Raw genomic sequence first — 6,733 nt, 5'->3', positions numbered from 1 at the left:
ACATCCTGTATGCAATTTAGCCACAGCTGAAATGAGGTCACTCTTACTTCCTTTCTTTTGTGTTTGTGGTGAGATTCACTGGGTGCAGCTGAGAACCAACACACTGAAAATTGTGCTGTCAGTGTTACGAGTGGAGTCAAATGAATTGAAGGAACAGGGTTTCATTTAAAATGTGCGAATGTGCTTCAGAAAATGAGCAAAAGATACCCCTTTCATTGCTAACTTAAGTCGTGTAAATCCTTTTCCTTGAGAAACCAGCCATTGGAATAGTCTTATCATTCTCATACAGCTCAGCTCCTCCAGACCTTAAATTAGGAACTGTAGACAGATTGCAGCAATGGGGGTTCTTGTGGCTGACCTTGGACCAAACAGAGACCAGCGACAGAAACATTTGAGGAGCCCAACTGATATAAGTTATTGAATTAATAAATGCATAGGAATAGATTAGGTTCACTTACACGGATTAATTTATAAAGTCACAAAGAGCTTGATTTTTCTTTCACTTGACATTTTCTAGAAGATTCTGAAAGATTCATTACTAGCATGGTGAAAAGTTTGATGATTGCAATGAGTTTTGCAGGTGTGCAAAAGGCACATTTGCAGTTTTTGAGGCTTGGGTTGCTGGGCCTGTCAGAACATTTTATAGACTATAGTATTAAAATATGTTATTAAAGCATTTATGCTTTTATTAAGCTTTTGAATTTTAAGATTTTGTTGGCCTTCTTGCTCTCCACTGTTCTCGGGCCTTGAAAGTAGCCTGTCCAGGGAAGTGAGATAAGCTATACATTCCAGGGATAGCTTCTCTTTAGCTAAATATGTTTTCAGAAAAGTTGTAAGCCGACGGAAGGAAGGAAGGTGGTATTCTATAAGAGGGGCTGATTATAATATAATATAAAACCTGTGTTGGATGGAGGGGGGGCTTTACAACTGCCTACCTAACACTGCCTACCTTGCTGCAGCTGCTCTTGGGTGAAAAATAAAGAAATTAATTCATGCAACTGCTTGTTTTCATTTTAATTGCAGCTCAGAAATAAACTTAGTAAGGAAAAAAAAATCAACAAATGCATCCAGAATCTAGCCACAGCTTTAATTGATGTCACCCTACTTCCTTTCTTATGCTTTTGTGGGTAGATTCAGCGGGTGGAGCTGAGAACAAACATTGAGAAGTATGCTTATAGATGTTTTGGAGTGGAGTCAAATGAATGGGAGGAACAGGATTTCATTAGATTCAGGGTTCAGGTTCCACTCTGTAACCTGTGTAAGATTAATAGGGCGCTTCTGAATATGATATCCAGAGATGGTATTCAGCAGGTTCTGACCAGTTCTGGAGAACCGGTAGCAGAACCTTTAAGTAGTTCAGAGAACCAGTAAATACCACCTCTGACTGACCTCGCCCCCATCTATTCTCTGCCTCCCTAGTCCCAGCTGATTGGGAAGAAATGGGGATTTTGCAGTAACCTTTCCTGGAGTAGGATGGGAATGGGGATTTTGCAGGAACCTTCCCCTGTCATGCCCACTAAGCCATGCACACCAAGCCATGCCTCACCGACCAAGCCACACCCATAGAACCAGTAGTAAAATATTTGAATCCCACCACTGATGATATCCCTTTCATTGCTAACTAAGCCATATAAAGATCAATAGATGCCTAATCCAACTGGAGTTGCCCCCCCTTCCTTTGGACAAATCAACCCCTGGGGGCAGATTTATTATCATTCTTTTTGAGCTCAACTTTCCCAGATTTAAATTAAGGCAGACAGATTCAAGACCACTTCTGGGGTGTGTTTATGTTGTCTAAAAGATCCTCTGTAGATAACAATTTCTTTATGATTGATGTTGGTTTCTCAATGTGGATGAATAGGGATAGAGGTAATAACTTATATCTTAACTTCTTGAAGCCATTCTTTAAGGACTCATCTGCGTGATAGAGCCTCCCTCTCATTTCCAGGCCATAACTGAGGGCAGTTACCATTGGCTTTCTCTGATTCAATGTGGAAATCATGTTTTCCAACTTCCCTTATCACAGCCCTTGTTATATGCACAATTTGCATTGCTTCCCTGATAGGATGGCTGCTGACTTATTTTGGGGGAAACAGGGTAAGTGAGGCAGGGTAAGTGAATTGTGCCATTTTTGCCACTGTTATTAAGTGAATTATTCTGGTTGTTAAGTGACTCACATGGTGCTTAACTGAATCTGATTTCCTACACTGACTTTTAAATCCATCTGAAAAGACCACAAAAAGCAATTACTGGCATGCCAGAACTGTCATACATTCATGCTGGTTGCCAAGCATCTTGAGTTTTGATCCCATGACCATGGAGATGCTGCTACCTGTGAGGACTGGTTACAAGTCACTTTTTTCAGTTCTGTTGTAACTTTGAATGGTCACTAAATGACAAGTTGTAACTTGAGAACTACCTGTACTAGCATTTATATAATCACTGTGATCACAAAACAGATTAGAAGAAGTTTGTATATAACTAAAATATTCCATATTGTTAGGGTAAAAAAGCCACATTTTTTTTTCTGTTCTCCCACCTCCAACAGGGGAAGTGACAAGCACATTCATTATCTGCATCCTGGAAGATTTCACAATTGTGTAAACATGCAATTCCAAAATCAAAGCCATTCCTACTTTTAGGGAGGGTATACTGGGGGGTGTGGGCAATTATGGCCATTTATGACCGGTGAACTTCAACTCTCAGAGTTCCTGAGCCAGCATGACTGACTCAGGAATGTAGAGAAGATTCATTGCTTCCTTGTCCATAATTACACGGTGAAAAGTTTGATTCCTGCAATGATTCTATAGGTGTACAAAATGTACATTAGCACAGTTTTTGAGGTTTGAGTTAATAGGCAGTATCCTGCATATAATGTAGCTCAGTTGAAATGATGTCACTCTTACTTCTTTTCTTTGATGAATCTGCATACAGATGAGAAGTTGAACAACTAGCCTTGTGGTGCCTCCGGAACAATTTTGAACTGAACACACTCATAATTGTAGAAATGATAGCAGATTTTAGAAGAAGTCCTCCTATCACCTCTTAACAATACTAGACAACATAGTATCAACAGTAGAAACCTTCTATTTCCTAGGTTCTATAGTATCTCAAGACTTAAAATGGACACATATTATTAAAAATGTCAAAAAAAAAAAGCAAAACAAAGCATGTTCTTCCTGGCCAACTCAGAAAGCTCAGGCTAGGGAAACACGGTATTTTATATTTTTATGACTAACTGTTGCTTGTATCTTATATTACTTATATTAATTACATTGTTTTATTTAGTATCCTAGTAGGATTTGTTGGTTGCTTATTTAGTATTCTATGACTATAAAAACAGTAAGAGTTGGATCCTTTACATCTTCCACCCTGAAGCTCATCACAGGCACCCCTCAAGTCTGTGTGCTCAGCCCCTGACTGTACTCGCTGTATACACGACTGCATATCCTCGAATCCATCCAACGTCATAATAAAGTTTGCAGAAGACACAGCGGTGCTGGGACTCTTAACTGGAGGGGATGAATCAGCATACAGGGAAGAAGTCCAGAAGTTATCCACATGGCGTTCAAGACAAAGGAGATGGTGCTGGATTTCCGGAAGCACAGAGAGGAACCTGACTCACTGTATATCAAGGGGGGTGGGGGTGGGGCATGTGGAGAGGGTTTCCTCTTTTAAATACTTGGGAGTGCTCATTAGTGAAGACCTCACCTGGAAAAAGAACACATCCCTGGTGGTTAGTAAGGCTCAATGTCAGGTTCCGTATCAGGATAAGAAAATAAATCGCAGACAACAGGGTGGGTGATGTTCTAAGGTTTTATCTTCCTAAATTCGGCACGCTCCGACAATCACCCAGTGCAATTACAGTGAAATATTGTCAGCTGTAACCTTATCGTGCTTTCCCTTCCCATTTTAAACCTAGGGCGCCTCACCCCGTTACTCCTCCCCCAGAATCCACCCCAAAGCCCTGTGCTGATTGGAGGGCTCCAGCTGCCTTCCTCCGGCCAGTAATTCAGTGCAATTAGTCCTGGTTCACTGGGATATCCCGTTCCGATCGGGATAGGTTTGGTAAGCCTCCATTAATGCTGGCTAACCTCATCCATGCAAGTGCAGTCCTATCCGCACTCAGCTGGAGGCCCTGTGAACGGCTGAAGGAAGAGGATTCCACCGTCTGTATGCAGGAGGAGGCAAGTGACGGCAAGGCAAGATATCTGGGCAGGAATGTGGGCTGCATACTCTGTCTACCTCTGTTCCCATCGGAATGACAGCCCCGACAATGTGGGCTGACACTCAACAGACTTCATTTTCTTAGAATCCTATGGAAAAATCAGGTGGAACAACGGCTGATGACTTCTTTCTATTGGTCCATGATAGAAAGTGTCCTCACATACTGTATAACAGTATGGTACACTGGTTTAACAGCTTCTGACAGGAAAGCACTACAGAGTGATTAATTTGGCCCAAGAAACCATTGATTGCCCCCTAACACCACTGGATGACTTTGCCAGGTCTCGCTGTTTCAGCAGAGTAAGGAAGATACTTAGGGATGATTCACACCCTGGCCAGTGTCTCTTTTCACTTTTACCATCGGGCAGCAGACACAGAAGTATAGCTAGCCGGACAAACAGGTTTAAAAATAGCTTCTACCCATGGGCTGTCAGATTCCTAAACGTAATCACAATCACTCCATGTACATATGGGAATATATGACTAGTTTTCCCCCAATTACTTGTATAAGGATTATTCTCTATACTATTCATGTTGTCTTGTATTTTTGTTATGGATTACACCAGTAGAGGTTAAACCAATTTCATTGTATACATGATGTACAATGACAATAAAGGCTATTAGCATTATCACTGAATGTTGTATCTTATGATTTATGATGAATGTATTTTATTATTATGATACAGCCTCCCTCTCATTTCCAGTCCATAGCTGAGGGCAGCTACCATTGGCTTTCTCTGATTCAATGTGGAAATCATGTTTTCCATCTTCCCTTATCACAACCCTTTTTATATGCACAATTTGCATTGCTTCCCTGATAGGATGGCTGCTGACTTCCCTCCAAGGGCACCTGGGGTTGTGAAGCTGAACAGACATGATCCCAGAAGAAGAGCAGCCCCACCAAGACTCCAGAAAAGCATAACCCAGAACTGGTGGGGAGCCACCTCCCAGTGAGATCAGTTTTAGTTTCTCAGTTGCTCTGTGGATTGGCTCTGTTTCTGTCTGACTGACAGGCAGGTCGCTCTAGGAAGGAAATTCTTTACTGCTTTCTCTACCACTCTTGAGGTTGTGCTAGTGATAGGTCAAGCCCTCTCTAAAATGACCTTTCTGTCAGCCTGGGTAGGAGGAAAAGGCCCAATAGGCAAGTCACCCTGTGAGGCATTCCTTGTGACCAGGTTTCTGCTCAGTGGTCTTTCTGTTAGAGTCAAAAAAAATAGTAGAGCCGGACCTCTGTAGACACAGCACTCCATGAAGGGATCTGCCTGATGGGCCATTGGTTTTTGCAATGGATGGACAGGCAAGTTATTCCAATATCACCTTGAAGTTGAAAGTTCAACTTCAAGTTGAAAGTTGAAAGATAGTTAAATCAGTCACTCCAGCTCTCTTTCAAAACTCTCCTCCTCCTCCTCCCTCCTTGCACCCAGGTTAGAGGGAACAATTGGGAGTGTATTCCTCTGCAATACACCGTTAGGATTATGCACAGGGAGCAAATCCTATCACCCCCATAGACGTTCGAAGAACAGGCCAATAAAAAACAGCAATAGGAGGATCAGGACTCTAGAGGGCGCTCCCGTGTAACATACATAGTGAAGAACTCGCCAATGAAGGTGAATTCTGTTATAAATTATCTTATAAAGAGAATATTCTCTCTATACTGGGGAGGAGTCAACCAAAAAGCAAAAGTTCAGTGCAAAATTACTGCAAAAGGAAACATAATAGATTGACCCAATATAACTGCCAATAGGCGGAGGGGCCTTCTTTAGCATCTGTTTCTGGGCAAAACGATCTGGTCCAGATGTTTCAGCGGCTTCTGAGGTCCTTGGAAGTTTTTCCAGGGAGAGTTTCGCAAGGAGCGCAATCGGAGGCTGGGATGGACTCCCTCCGGTCTCCCCTTCACGCTGCTGCGGCTTTGCCAGTTCAAGCGCTAAAAAAAGCAACTCGAAAGCTACAGAAAGCGCCGGTGGTGGGAAAAGAGAGAGAGAAAGAATCCTCCGCTGGACGAGGGCTACTTAAAGAGCTGGGGGTGGGGCGGGGGGGATGGGGAGGCTGTGATCGCAATTTATGTTCTCTTATTTTTATTTCTGGCGATTCCTGCAAAGATTGGGGAAGCCTCCGAGGGGTTGAAAATGAGCCCCTCCAAGCGCGGGACTTGCGTACTTTGGGAGAAAGAGAGAAGCGAAAGAGATGCGGAGGGATGAGTTTGAGTTCAGTCATTCGTTTTAGCCTGGGAATAACAGGACTTTATAAACTTGGATAATTTTCCTCTCATCTCTGAACAAACAGAAGGTTCTTGGCCCCAAACTGTTATTTGTTGCTACAGTTAAAGGGTCAGTAAAGATGTTTTTTTTCTAGAGTCCTCGATTAAGGTGAGTAAATCCCTCCTTTTAGTAGGTGGGGGAGCCCCGCCCTCCACTTGTTCCCGTTAAGGTGCTTTCGTTTCCCCTGAGGCGCCAGTGTATTTCGTCTTGAGCGGTTCTCGTGAGTAGTTTCTGATTACTTGTTTTAA

The sequence above is a fragment of the Pituophis catenifer genome, unplaced genomic scaffold (assembly GCF_029215685.1).
Source record: "Pituophis catenifer annectens isolate HBS135680 unplaced genomic scaffold, rPitCat1.0.hap2 SCAF_184, whole genome shotgun sequence".
NCBI classification, from domain to species: domain Eukaryota; kingdom Metazoa; phylum Chordata; class Lepidosauria; order Squamata; family Colubridae; genus Pituophis; species Pituophis catenifer.
Note: the sequence above shows the minus strand (reverse complement) of the source record.